The sequence below is a fragment of the Haemaphysalis longicornis genome, unplaced genomic scaffold (assembly GCF_048455015.1).
Source record: "Haemaphysalis longicornis isolate Haplotype H1 unplaced genomic scaffold, Haemaphysalis longicornis Haplotype H1 scaffold_11, whole genome shotgun sequence".
Taxonomy (NCBI): Eukaryota; Metazoa; Arthropoda; class Arachnida; order Ixodida; family Ixodidae; genus Haemaphysalis; species Haemaphysalis longicornis.
Window position 1 is genome coordinate 104,271,366 of NW_027526214.1, and position 14,851 is coordinate 104,286,216.

The window sequence follows — 14,851 nt, forward strand, 5'->3', positions numbered from 1 at the left end:
CCCATGAGCAGCGGAAGCCATGATGGTGGCTGTTTTTGATGCGTGCTATAAAACTGTGCCCATGGATACTCGTACTGCAGGGACAAGAAGTGCTACAAAATAGCAGTTTTTTTCTACTCTGGTTTATACATTTTCATCTAGAGAAGTCACAAGATAGAGTTTGAAGCTGCGAGGGTGGTAAAAAGTCAGTAAAAGAAGAGGTGTAAATGTTTAAAACGGAGATGTTGAAACGCGAATCTTCCTGTCTCGCCCCAAGTCAGAACGGCAAAGAAACGGACGTGCAATTTTTCGATGAAATCTAAAAATATAATTCAGCGAAATCCAATCTAAGTCAATCTAATTCAGTGAAATCTAATTCAGCGTACAGCAAGTCGATGTCCGTTCGTTGGCCCTTAAGGCACCACTTGTTACACTCACCATACAAACTTTGTACGGGGCTAGTGCGGAAAGCACCTGTCGTAAGGCGAAGCCAGAAGTGTAGCACTGAGGTGAGCATTCTCGATGCTGTTAGTGTCGCCGACCAATACACCACATTGCCATAGTCCAAACGAGACCGAACCAAACAGCATACAGGCGTAGCTGTACTTTGTCGTCACCTTATGATTGGCGTGAAATGACATCAAAGATATTCATTATTTTGAGACATTTATGTTTTATCTGCTTTATTAGAGCAATAATTGTGAGTTTCTGTTCAAACACAACAACTACACACTTGTGCTCCTCATTCACAAGAAGCGACATGCCATTCAGAGTATTGTCTGGATCCGGACGAACCCCAGGCTTCCGGGAGAACACAACACAAATGCTTTTCCCGATATTCAGTCTAACACCATTCTTGTCTGCCCAGCTGGCAAGTTTCTTGATATCTTGATACCCAGCTAGACTTGACATTCGCCGATTGATATATTACACGAATTAAAGGATATCTGGGCGTCCTCTACATACATGGAATAACAGATTATAGGTTGCAATGCCTTCCCTAGAGACTTCATTAGGAAAAGGGTGCAGCTCAACACTCCAACTTGCCGCACTCCGTTTTTTTACACGAACCTTTGAGAGTGCACTGCCGACTTTCACTCGAAACATTCTCTTCGACAAGTAACTAGTAAGGCTGTTCAAAATGTTACCGAAAACACCGAGTGACTTGAGGTCATTAGGTATGCCGTAACTCTATGCGGTGCCATAGGCCTCATCTATGTCACAAACACCGTAAGACCAAACTGTTTGTTTACGAAGGCATTCTTTACATCTAAATCCAAGACAACCAGTTGATCGCTGATGGATCTCCCGGCCCTGAAGCCAGCCTGGAAGCTCTGGAGAGGACCATTGCCGTCGAAGAAGAACGTGAGTCTTCTGTTTATCATCTTCTCCAGAAGCTTGCACAGGTAGCTTGTCATGGCAATGGGTTGATACTTGAGGGAGAGGAAGGGTCCTTCCCTTCCTTAAGGAAAGTTACTACAATGGGCTCCCTCCAAGATCTTGGAAGCTGCGACGAAAGCGATATGTCGTTGTGTAGGTGTAAGAGTGTCTCAAGAGTGTCTGCGTGCCGGTGTTGTATATGTAATCTCATCGGCGCCTGAAGCTGAATGTTTGCGCATGCCCTTCGTTAGAACCGCGGCCGCCGAGGGCGTCAGGAGCACCCCGAGGGCAGAGGCGGTGCGGCGGGGGTGGGAACTGCCGGGGGTGCCTCCGTGTCCACCTCCTTCGTGCCTCGCGTGTGCTTGGGGCCGGTGAAAAGGATGTAGTGGATACAGTGGCATCTTCAAGAAATGTGGTTGCCACCACAGCTGCTGCTGGCTAAGCGAGCGGTGCATAGGAGTGTTAGGCTGCCCGGGACAACCCTGAGGGGGGCTGGTGTGGCTTGGGGCGGGACCAAGTCCCACTCACGGTACTGGGTTCCCGCCTAAACCAGACGCTGCTCCACCGAAAGAGCCGAACATCTTTCGCGCCTCTAGGAAGGTGATGTTCTCGTTGACATTTAAGGCAATGATTTGTTTCTCCAGCTTGAAGTTTTCACAACTGATAAAATGGCAAGCGTGCGGTCCGTGGCAGTTCGTATCCCTCCCTCAGTCGGTGGCAGTCTGTGGCCTGGCGACTCTTGCAGTCCAACACCTTTCCGAACCCCGTAGCTTAGAGCCGCGTGTACCCAGACCTTTACAAAGAGCAATGTAGATGGTGCGTCGAACGAGTGAACCCTCAGCACATAGTATGGGCCAGTCCCGAGAAATCACAATACACATCCAAGACAATAGTGATAAGGACTCTTGAGCAATGGGAGGCCGTGTTGCTCAGCCCCGACCAAGAGACTCAACGCAGCCTTGTCCAACTGGCCGAAGATGCCGCTAGGCCTCACGGCCTCCTGGCCGCCATCTTACGGGGAAGGACCATTGAACGCTCCCTTTCGTCCTCTCCCTCCCCCAGTTTAGGCAAAATTAACTTTTCTTATCATCGCACAGGTGAAGCTGTGCGATGCATAATTGTCTGTTAGTGGATCATGTGCTTCACATTTTACGCACATGATTTTACCACGGCAAGATGTGCCGTGCCAAAACAGCTGGCACTTGACGCAGCAGCGTGGGATTGGCTTGTAGGATCGAATCGGAAATCTCATAAAACCTGCGCTGACTGAATCAGGAAGTGTTGAGTGGTCAAATGTCAAGAATATGTGTTTAGTAGCTATTATTTCGTCGTTTCGGGGTATCAGGATTCGCCTCATGCTGTCACGCCCTTATCACGCAGGCCATGTAGCATATCTACTTTAATTTTGTTCACTAGATCCCGATCAGAGATACCACTCTGGCAGCTAATAACGCTGCGATGGGGCGGGATCTTGACGTCAACATCGACCATCCGCGTTTGCTTCAGGAGGCTAGAGGATTGTTGTTTGCTTTATACTTCAATAACGACTTCTCCCGTTGTGTGCTTCTTAGAATTGTACGATCTTCCAATAAGAATTTCGAGACACTTAGAAATGAAAAATGCAAAGTAAGAGATGGTAGGTTTTGACTTTTCCAGTGATTCTATTAAAAAAAAGCGCAAAAAATGTTCGGGCTTTGGAAGAGAGACCGACGACAAAGGAGAAGAGACACTTCGGCGCGGCCTCTTTTAAGGGACTGATCACGTTGGGGGTTTAAAAATACCATAAGCTATAGTATAAAAGCAGGGGAAGGGGGAAATTCCTTCGCTCGGGTTACTCTGATACTGAAATACGTCCTGCAGCTGCCTGCCTGGTAAAAAGAAAGGGAACCCATCCACCAGAGCATGATCTGGGCTCCGACGGCCACCGGTTGTTGTTTCTTACCCACGACCTTCAAACACATCACCACGGCAGTGCATAGCTTATGCAGGGGGGGGCTCGGGGTCCGCGGTGTGGTGTGGTGTATAACCTTTTTGCGTTCTGTGAACACGGTAGTTGTGACGTTGATGCCTTGCTTTTGTGTTCACTGCAGAGCGTTTTGTGAAGGTATTTACAACTGTGCGTGTTGTGGGAATATTTCCCGCGGTATAATGCTTAAGTGGATATTTTCAAGTGAAGAGAAAGACGAAGTCGATAAACCAGACACGCTCTGCGGGCAAGTTGTCACTGTGGAGGTCTGCCTTATTTGATTCTTTTAATAAAACAGAAGGATCTTCCTTGTCAATTTTGCTGAGTGGGTATGCAGCAGTTCGTGGGCTACAACAACAACCACGTTTCAAAACCCTAGAGCACCATCACCAGTTGCAGGTGTAGTGAAGGGCCGGTGCAAAGTGGTGGCGAATCCGCCGGTACCAGTGGCATAACGTTTGCGCAAGACAAAGCGGCGTCGAAGAAGGGGAGGAAGAAAAGGAAGCAGTTTGGAAGCTTTCGGGCGAGGCGACAGCAGGACGGCGCCCTTGCGGTGTAGGCCCGAGGTCCGTCACCGGCGCTTCCTTCCAGTTTCCGTCCGTCGTGGTGTAGGCGCGGCGATAACCCTATACGCCGCCAGGAGAAGCCGGGGTCCTGCCCAAGAGTGTGCGGTGTGTTGGTGACGTGGAGCGCGGGCAGCGAGGCCTCGCCATGGCGCAGGCTTAAGCCCTTCCGTCCCGCCGCTAGTCATCGGCACTGTCACAATCTTCGCCGTGGAACATAACGCCTAGTTAAAACTTCTCGGCGCACACGTCTTGCACTGCTGACAGACTGCCAGCTCGCGTCGACTCACGGAAGTCACCGGCCCGTCGCCGTTCCGTCCACCGTCCCAGCCCCAGCGGACTGTAGTGGACCAGTTTCTCGCCGTCTTGTAAATATTGTCTTCCCCCTATCGTACCTTCCCGTTTGAATAGCCTGTTGAATATAACGCGTGTGTGTTGTGTAGACAGTAGTCCGGCTCAGTGCTCTGCACGTGGCCCGGCCCAACATTCATGACTGCGGGGTCATTCACCGCAAGACTCATGAGCCAGAAAATGAAAAGCTGCAGCAATAGCTGCTGGCGGCAGAAGAGGTGCTGAGAACACCGAGGAAGAGCACAGCCTCAGACGTGTGGAGCTTGACCCGGATGCGTGGCTATCGGGCTACCGGACCCGTGCCGTCCCCCACGAGCTCCCCTAAAACTGCAACCTCCACGTGTTCTTCTCCGCAAGCATGTCGGGTTGCCCGACGTCCGTAGGATACAGCGACGCCCCAAGGAAGCTGCGTTTTGCACAATTGTGCAACCGGGGCTCCGTGTGCGCTTTACCCCTGCGGCTACGACGCCTCACCTGAATATTTCATAAACGCAATATGACTGCTGCACCTCTGGGACGTGAGGTAGGAAGTCTCTTTTCCTGCAGTGAACCATTAGTGTGTCCTCGCTCTGCATTTCAGGACTTTCATGGTTTCCCATGTGTTGAACTCTTTCCCATTTGCTCTGTCGCATTTTGGCTAGTGCCTTGTGCTCTAGCTTTGTACTGTTTTCTAATATTGTTTAGTGTATCTCTGTCGTTTGATTTTGATGTGGTTTTGGGTTATACATTTACCATCTCATCTGAAGAGTTTGGGTTTCCACTCGTTGGTATCGGTAAGTCACAACTTTGTGTAGCTCAAAAAAACTACAGAGGACACAGGGAGGCGACGGGCACAAGTGCTACACGAATGGAATCCTCCAGCTCGTTCACTATGTGCGGTTTGACTCTTTATCTCTTTTCCCCCCAGCGGGACCTGTTCAGCAATCTTGGTGACGGTATTGGCGACACCATGGACCCGGAGCCCCCTACACAAGATTTAACCTGCCGTGCTGCTGTGTCTTAAGTTGAAGGGAAGAAAGCTCAAACGGTCGCTGTTGGAGCGCGGGTCAAGCACCGGCAGATGGGCTCTCTGTCCGTTTACCAGGCAGGGAGCTCCGCGATCTCTCCAGCTATCAGGGTAAGGCTGACGAAGAAAGTACCCCTGTTCCCTGCTTTCTACTATATCATATGGCATTTTCTAAACGCCCCTTCAAACGTGATCTGTCCCAGGAAAGGGGCCGCACCGAAGTACCGTTTCCTACTTTGTCTTCGATCTCTCTTCCTAAGCCCGATAATGTATCCCGCAGTTTGGTAATGAAATCACTGGATAATTCAAAATGCATCACTTCCAAGTCTGTCGTTCTCATTTCCAAGTGTCGTGAAAGCCTTATAGGCAAATTGTACATATCTAAGAAGCTCACAACGGGAGAAGTCCTAATTTAAGTAAAAAACAAACAACAATCCTCTATCCTCTACACGCTAACACGCATGTACGATTTAGATATGAAGACCACACCCCATCGGAGCCTCAATAACTGCCAAGCCGTATTCCCTGATCGGCATCTAATAAATGACACTACAGCAGATCTGCTCGAGGGCCTTCGAGATCAGGGCATTACAGCAGTGAGGCGAATCACCGTGCGCTGAAATAATCAAATAATACCAACAAAGCACATACTCTTGACGTCTGACGACTCAACACTTCCTGATTCGATCAATGCAGAATTCATGAGATGTCCGGTCTGACCCTATATGCCAAACCCACGCCGCTGTTTTAAGTGTCAGTGGTTTGGGCACTGTACAACCTCTTGCCGTCGTAAACGGATGTGCGAAAAAATGTGCAATCATCTTACTGACAGTTGTGTATCCGAGAACTTCACCTGTGCGAAGTGCTAGGCACCGCATGCTGCCTATTGTAGGAGCTGTGAAAAAGTCAAGCAGGAAAAAGAAATAATTACATTAAAAGTCCACGAGAACATCACCTTCCCAGAGGCCTAGAAGAGGTTCACATCTTTCGCCCTGGGGAAGTACGCGGAGTGGCGTCTGCTTTCGTTGGGAAACCAGTACCGAAAGTCAGACTGCGTCCAGCCCCCAACCCCGATGGGTTGCCTCGGGCAGTCCAACCCGCCTCCACACCGCTCGCTGAGCAGGCTGTGGCTGTGGGGGCATATACGTTCATTGGGGATGCTACTGCACGCACAGTTTCTTCTGCACGGGCCCGAAACACACGCGAGGGCACGGAAGAGATGGAGACGGAGGAAACCGCAGTAGTTCCCACCCCCGCCGCACCACCTTTTCCACCCCGGCAACGCACGAGGCATCTTGAGCAATTTTAGTGACACTGTTGGCTACACTGCGGACCCCGAGTCCCCAACATAAGCTGTAACCTACCCTGTTGATGTGGCCGTCGGAGCCCAGGTCCAGCTCCGGCGAATGGGCTCCCTGTCGGTTTTTCAGACAGGGAGCTCCGGGACCTCCTAAGCTATCAGGGTAAGGCTGGGAAGTTCCCCCGTCTTCTGCTTTTATACCTGCTATATCATATTTCTAAACTCCCCTCTAAACGCGATCGGTCCTTGAAAAGGGGCCGAACCGAAGTATGTTTTCCTCTGTAGCCATCAATCTCGCTCCCAAAGGCCGATAATTTTTCGGGCTTTCCGATCATGGAATCTCTACATAAGACAAAGTCAATGACTTCCCAGTCTGTGTTTTTAATCTCAAGTACCTTGAAAGCCTTGTCGGAAAATCGTACAAGGCTAAAAAACAGAAAAGTGGAGAACTCCAGATTGAGGTAGACATCAAACAGCCGTCTGCAAACTTCATTGCACAAATGCGCGTGGTCAATGTTGACATCAAGATCACGCCTCATCGTAGCCTTAATAGCTGCCAAGGCGTGATCTCTGATCCGCTTCATACAAATGAAACCGAAGCCCATCTGCTCGAGGGCCTCCGTGATCAGGGCATGACAGCAGTTAGGCGAATAACTATATGGCGAAACAACCAAATCATACCTACCGAACACATCATCCTGACGTTTGATCGCTGAACACTCCCTGAGTCGGTCAACGCAGACTTCGTGAGATGTACGGTCCGACCCTACGTGCCAAACCCTCGCCGCTGCTACAAGTGCCAGCGGTTTGGCCACGGCCAAACATTTTGTCGTGGTAAACTGACGTGCACAAAATATGCAGGGCAAGGTCATCCAACCAATAATTGTGAATCCGAGCACTTCACCTGTACGAACAGCCGGGGACCGCACGCTGCATGTTCCAGAAGCTGTGAAAAGTTTAAACAAGAGATGCAGATTATTGCCTTGAAAGTAAGCGAGAACATCACCTTCCTAGAGGTGTGAACAAGGTTCGCCTCTTTTCCCCTGGGGAGGTATGCCGACGCAGCTCGCCGGGGGCCGGAGCAGCGTCTGGCTTCGGCGGGGACCCAGTACCGCGAGTCGGACCTGGCCCCGCCTTCGCCCCCTTCGGAGTTGCCTCACGCAGCCCAAGCCACCTCTGCAACAGTCGCTGAGCCAGCAGCGGTTGTGGAGACAACCACATCTGGTGGAGTGATGCTGCATCTTCCACTTGGGCTCCACTGTCCCAAGCCACTTGCGAGGACACGGAGATAGAGATAGGGGAGCCAGCGGCAGCTCCCACCCCCACCGCACCGCGTGCGCCTTGCGAGGTGTTTTTGAAACTCTCAGCGGTTGCGGGCAATAAAAAGCGCGCCCCACACGGTCCGCGGTCCAAGGAGCCTGATCCCTCAGGTACTCCGAGGACATCTGAGGATGAAATGCACGTCGGACCTTTCTTGTCTGCGGTGCACCGCAAGGAACACGTCCCTACGCCGAACCTCCCGAAAAGCCAAAAAAGGTGTGAGTCACAGCCCCGAAAGATGAAAAATAAGCATAAACACTCCAGTAGCTCTCACACTAAATAAGGGTAAGAGAAAACATAATACAATGAAACTGTAGAGGCATTGAAAATATTGATGATGTATACGAAATACTGCATGCTAATCAGCTGAGTGTAATGTTCGTTCAGGAAAGACACCTAAATTCCTAGGACACAAATTTCATGGATAGGTACTATCGCGGTCAAACTTAGTGGGAACACGGGAGCGCGTGGCCCGAGCTACTACTGGAGCTTCCTAACGGCGCCGCGCAGAAACTGCACGCATGCGCGTGTGAGGGTCCGGAGGGTACAGAGCTCATCGCGCGCATCGCGTCACCGGGCGGCAGCGCGTCGTCTGCTACAAGCGAGCTGCCGGCGCTAACCGAGCAGCAGACGTTACCAGTGGCCGTGAAACACAGCAATAAACAACTGTAGACGTCTAGGATTTTTTTTTTTTGCAGATAAGAATTGTCCCCGCGAGCTCCGCAATAGGCAGAACCATAACTTTACGAACTTTGTTTGAAAGTTAATACATTTTGCATGCTTTTCAAGGCGAAAAGGTATCAGCGACGGGCTTATCGCTGACGCGAGCGCGCAAATTATTTCGCATGGTAATGCCAGTAACAAAGGTGCTGTAAAGTAAATGTCCGAGGAAACACTTTATTGCAAGCTTTTCTAATGAAATACGGTGGTACCGTCTGGGCCATTAAAATAATAAGGAACCAGTTGAGACGCCCTTAGTAGTGCCTCATGTCGCCGTTGACTTCGACGACAGCAGACATTCTTGACGGAAGCGATTCGTAGAGCGCTGTCACACAAGTGAGGTGTCGCTTGCCAGCCGCTGCTAATCGGCGAGCACTGCGGCCCACAGCTCGTCCTCAGTGGCTGAATATATGGCGGTCCGGTTCACCTCTACTTTCATGCGACCCCAAACATTCTCGATGACGTTGAGGTCGGCTCCCTTCACGTTGAGGTCGGCTTACTTACACGAAGCTGGCATGCATGCCAGCTTCGCCTAAGTAAGCGCGAAAGGAACAAGGACGAACGAAGTTTGTTGATGAAGTTTTTTGATGAAGTAAAAACACGCACAAACGATATATATGCGTGGATCCCGACATCAGTGGCGTAGAACGTATTTCCCCATGACCGGCGTTTCGGGCATATTTACGCTCACAAAGAAAAAAAACTTCCCTTAAAGATGAGATCCCCACAGACGAAGCGGGCAGTGGCCGCGCACAGCCAGTGTGGTCACGCATCAAAGATTCATCAGCTCGCGCTGACAATTCTTGCTTGTGAACGCCACGACGGCAGAATAGCGGTTCGTATCTGAGGAACGAACGGCGATCTGATCTTGATTTCCAGCAACAAATTGCTGCGTATACCTGCGAATGCTGCTCACGGCTGCTGGCAACGGCTGCTCGTTTAGCGCCGGCAGCTCGCATGTAGCAGACGACGCTCTGCCGCCCGGTGACGCGATGCGCGCGATGAGCTCTGTATTCTCCGGACCCTCACAGCGCGCATGCGTGCGGTTTCCGCGCCGCGCCGTTAGGATGCTCTAGTAGTAGCTCGCGCCACGCGCTCCCGTGTTCCCACTAAGTGTGACCGCGATAGTACCTGGTCTTCAGAAAGGACAAGGATGGCTGCACAAACTTTTCTGTCGGTGTGACCATAATTGCCCGGAAACATTTACCCAGCCACCCTGTCACTCTGAACCCTTTCATTGAGTCTGTAGGAATTCGAACAATAATATTTATAAGCTGATAACGGTATGCTCCTTATCTATTCCTTCTGATCTTGCACTTTCGAGCTGTGACTTCGAGGTGCTGGTTGACCAGCTACCCGAACCATACATCTTAACAGGCGACCTTAATGCTCACAATTCCCTTTGGGGCTCTTTACGTACGGATGGCCGGAATCGCCTGATAGAGAGGTTTCTAACATCCTCTCGAGCATGCCTTTTCAACAATAAACAGCGTACATACCATAACATAGGACACAATACATACTCATATCTTCACTCAGCTATTGGCTCCGCAGTTCCCTTTCCTCTTCTCGAGTGTGTTGTGACCAATGGCAGTGACCACTTCTGCACCTCACTAACATATATTGGTAAAGGCCAAAGAAGTTCATCTTCCCATATTAGGTTCAATGAAGCACGACCTGACTGGAATACATTTACAGAGACGTAGAAGCTGCGCCACACATCCATAGGACACCTACACGTAGATGAAGCCGCTCAACTCCTCACGGCGCACATCCTCGACGCCCCCGAAATGTTCATTCTTCACGCCTCTGGTGCCCCGCGCAACCAGCGGAGGCCGTGGTGGAATGAGGAATGTAGGGGAGCGCGAGAGGCCCAGAACAAGGCGTTGGGTATCCTCCGTCGTCACCCCACGTCGGGAAACCTCCTCTTGTTCAAACAGAAAACGTGTGCGCCATGAGGCAAAAAGAGATAGTAAGCGCTCATTCATAACATCTAGAAACTCATACACAGACACACGCAAGGTATGGACACGTATACGCAAACTCAAAGGACAACAGACACACAGCCTGAACCTTGTCTGTACAACCGGGAACAAACTGGAAGGCTAGGCTGACACCCTGGCACAACACTTTCACCACGGGTATAGTTCAGCACACTACACAAACAATTTCATGAAACGCAATGTCTCAGCCGAAAAGAAGCCTTTACATGACAGCATTCATCGTAAGTAGCGCTTAAAACTGGACACAGAAGAGAAGGCACACACAACGGCGTTAGAAGACACACACGACACATACGACAACGGTGTGTCTTCTATTCTGTGTCCCGTTTTAAGCGCTACTTACGATGAATCAAAACCAACTAGCCCAATTGTCAATTTTATTGAATTACATGACAGTTACAGATCTACCGCATCCTATAACCCCGGGTTTTCGCTTCATGAGCTGAGGGGTGGTCTGAGAACCAGTACACCCTCAGCTCCAGGCCCAGAAAACATCAGATATACAATGATACAGCACTTACACGCAGGCACTATTGTTACACTCCTTCACATTTTACAAGATGATACGGTCTTCTCGAGAGCTGCCAGGCATGCTTTCGGTTGGCGCGATTTACGGACGACAAACTTGTCGCTCTCAAATCATATATATATATAATGCCTTCGTGCATAAACAATTTTGTCTTACGGTGTTTTTCGACATCGAAAAAGCCTATGACACCACTTGGCGGTACGGGATCGTTACTGACCTGAAGTCAATCGCTGTTGCGGGCAACATGTTTAATATCGTAAGTCGTTGTATGTCAGGTAGAACCTTTCGCGTATGATTTGGTTTTTCACGGTCAAAGGTTCACGTGCAAGAAATTGTGTACCGCAAGGTGGAGTGTAGCTGCACTCTCTTCATAGTAAAGATGAACTCCCTTCGAAAGGCATTGCCCCCTACAATCTCCTATTCTATGTGTGTAGATGACGTGCAAATAACCTTTGTTTCGTGTAACCTGTCCATCTGCGAACGTCAATTCCAGCTCGGCGTCAAGAAACTTGCCGGCTAGGCTGACAAGGTTGGTTTTAATCTTAATCCCACAAAGAGCTCTTGTGTTCTGTTCTACAGGAGGCGTGGGGTCCACCCTGACCCATACCTCACTCTTGCGAGTGTGCCGATTCCTGTGAACAAGGAGCACAAGTTTATAGATATTTTATTCGAAGAAACCTTACACTCATCTGGCATATCAGACAGCTAAAATGCAAACGCCTAAAAACAATAGATATTCCTAAGGTCCTCTCTCATCAATCTTATGGGGCCGACAAACTCCTTCTACACCTTTGCACAGCCTTGGTGGGGTCTGGGCTCGACTACGGCAGTGTTTTGTATGGGTCGTTAACAAAAAAAGAACTGAAAATGCTCAACAAAGTGCTGCATCTTCGCCTTCGTCTCTCATGCGGTGCATTCCACACTAGCCCTGTCGAAACTCTACGTCAAGTGCGACAAATGGTGCCTAGGGCATCAGCGGTGAGAATGTTGACCTGTTGTATGCATCTGAGATTGTGTCTCTCACCAACCATCCTTGAGTTTATCATGAATGATACATCAAAATTACAACTCTTTTTAAACAGGCAATCTATCTTTTTACCTTTCTCTCTCACAGTTAGGATGGAGGCTTCTGCACTGAAGGTCCCTCTGTCAGGCACGCACAAGCCACCCATCAATCATTTTATTCTATCATGGCATCTTCGTCCTGCATCATGCGACCTGTCATTCGCGCAACTAGAGAAAATAGGGTACCTAGGAGTGCATTTCTGCAGCCCTTCCTGTTCCTTCAACACATTTACAGGTGCGCAGAATTCTTCAGGGATCCGTCGAGAACTGCCTCTGCTGTCTCTAGTGCAGCGCACGGAATAAATTTGAGCGTCACTAAAACAATTATGTTTTATGGCACTATTTACACAGCCGAACCGTATGGCATTTTACCCGTTTGAAGTCACATCATGGAACATAAAATTCCAAAGTCAATCGTCTACATAGATTCTCTAAGCGTTGTGCAGGCACTGTCATCAGGAAGGTCTTCAAAAAACTGGGTAATCAATGCTCTCCTCAAGGTACTAATGACTGCATATGCCTCAAATCTTGAAACAACTATATTCTGGGTACCAGGGCACTGTGGAATCGCTGGCAATGAGGCCGCCGATCAAACGGCTGGTGATGCTGCTGTCATGACAACAGTTCACATTACAACGGTATCTTACACCGACCTAAACACACACATCAGACGACAGCTTCGTAACACGTTAGAATTACACTGGAATCAACCAACAGACAACAAACTACAAGTAATAAAACCACAACTGGAACGCTACATAATGTACTCACGTAACAGATACACTGACGTCCCTTCTGGTTAGGCTGCGGTTAGGTCACACACATGTACCGCACTCCCACCTGCTCACTGGATCTTCGCGACCCATGTGTAGCAGGGGTGGAAGGGACCTATCCGTAGTCCACATACTAATCACATGCAAGGCACTTGACACAACACGGCACAAACATTTCCCTCAATTATACAGACGACACATTCTTTTGCACCCATCATACTTTTTAGCCGACGAACCAGTGTTTTCTTCTCATTGTGTTATTACGTTTTTAGCAGAACTAAACTTTCTGCAGCTCTTATCAAATCACGTGTAATCATCGTGGCCATGTACACCAGCCATCCCCGTTGTGTTTTGTATTGCAAGACTCACAGGTTTTAGTATTTAGTCCCATAAACCTGTAAATAACTTCTTCTTTCGCGCTCATTGCCCATAGTCGGCCTTGCGCCAAAAAAAAAACCACCATTGTCGCCATTATGTTCCGCGCCGGGCACTCCTGACACCCTCGGCGGTGGCGGCTCGAACAAATGGCACCAGTAAGGGTGCCAAGTGCTGGAGGTCCGGTCCGCCGGGTACCCCTTCAAAACCTGTCCATCTGCGAACGTCAATTCCAGCTCGGCGTCAAGAAACTTGCTGGCTAGGCTGACAAGGTTGGTTTTAATCTTAATCCCACAAAGAGCTCTTGTGTTCTGTTCTACAGGAGGCGTGGGGTCCACCCTGACCCATACCTCACTCTTGCGAGTGTGCCGATTCCTGTGAACAAGGAGCACAAGTTTATAGATATTTTATTCGAAGAAACCTTACACTCATCTGGCATATCAGACAGCTAAAATGCAAACGCCTAAAAACAATAGATATTCCTAAGGTCCTCTCTCATCAATCTTATGGGGCCGACAAACTCCTTCTACACCTTTGCACAGCCTTGGTGGGGTCTGGGCTCGACTACGGCAGTGTTTTGTATGGGTCGTTAACAAAAAAAGAACTGAAAATGCTCAACAAAGTGCTGCATCTTCGCCTTCGTCTCTCATGCGGTGCATTCCACACTAGCCCTGTCGAAACTCTACGTCAAGTGCGACAAATGGTGCCTAGGGCATCAGCGGTGAGAATGTTGACCTGTTGTATGCATCTGAGATTGTGTCTCTCACCAACCATCCTTGAGTTTATCATGAATGATACATCAAAATTACAACTCTTTTTAAACAGGCAATCTATCTTTTTACCTTTCTCTCTCACAGTTAGGATGGAGGCTTCTGCACTGAAGGTCCCTCTGTCAGGCACGCACAAGCCACCCATCAATCATTTTATTCTATCATGGCATCTTCGTCCTGCATCATGCGACCTGTCATTCGCGCAACTAGAGAAAATAGGGTACCTAGGAGTGCATTTCTGCAGCCCTTCCTGTTCCTTCAACACATTTACAGGTGCGCAGAATTCTTCAGGGATCCGTCGAGAACTGCCTCTGCTGTCTCTAGTGCAGCGCACGGAATAAATTTGAGCGTCACTAAAACAATTATGTTTTATGGCACTATTTACACAGCCGAACCGTATGGCATTTTACCCGTTTGAAGTCACATCATGGAACATAAAATTCCAAAGTCAATCGTCTACATAGATTCTCTAAGCGTTGTGCAGGCACTGTCATCAGGAAGGTCTTCAAAAAACTGGGTAATCAATGCTCTCCTCAAGGTACTAATGACTGCATATGCCTCAAATCTTGAAACAACTATATTCTGGGTACCAGGGCACTGTGGAATCGCTGGCAATGAGGCCGCCGATCAAACGGCTGGTGATGCTGCTGTCATGACAACAGTTCACATTACAACGGTATCTTACACCGACCTAAACACACACATCAGACGACAGCTTCGTAACACGTTAGAATTACACTGGAATCAACCA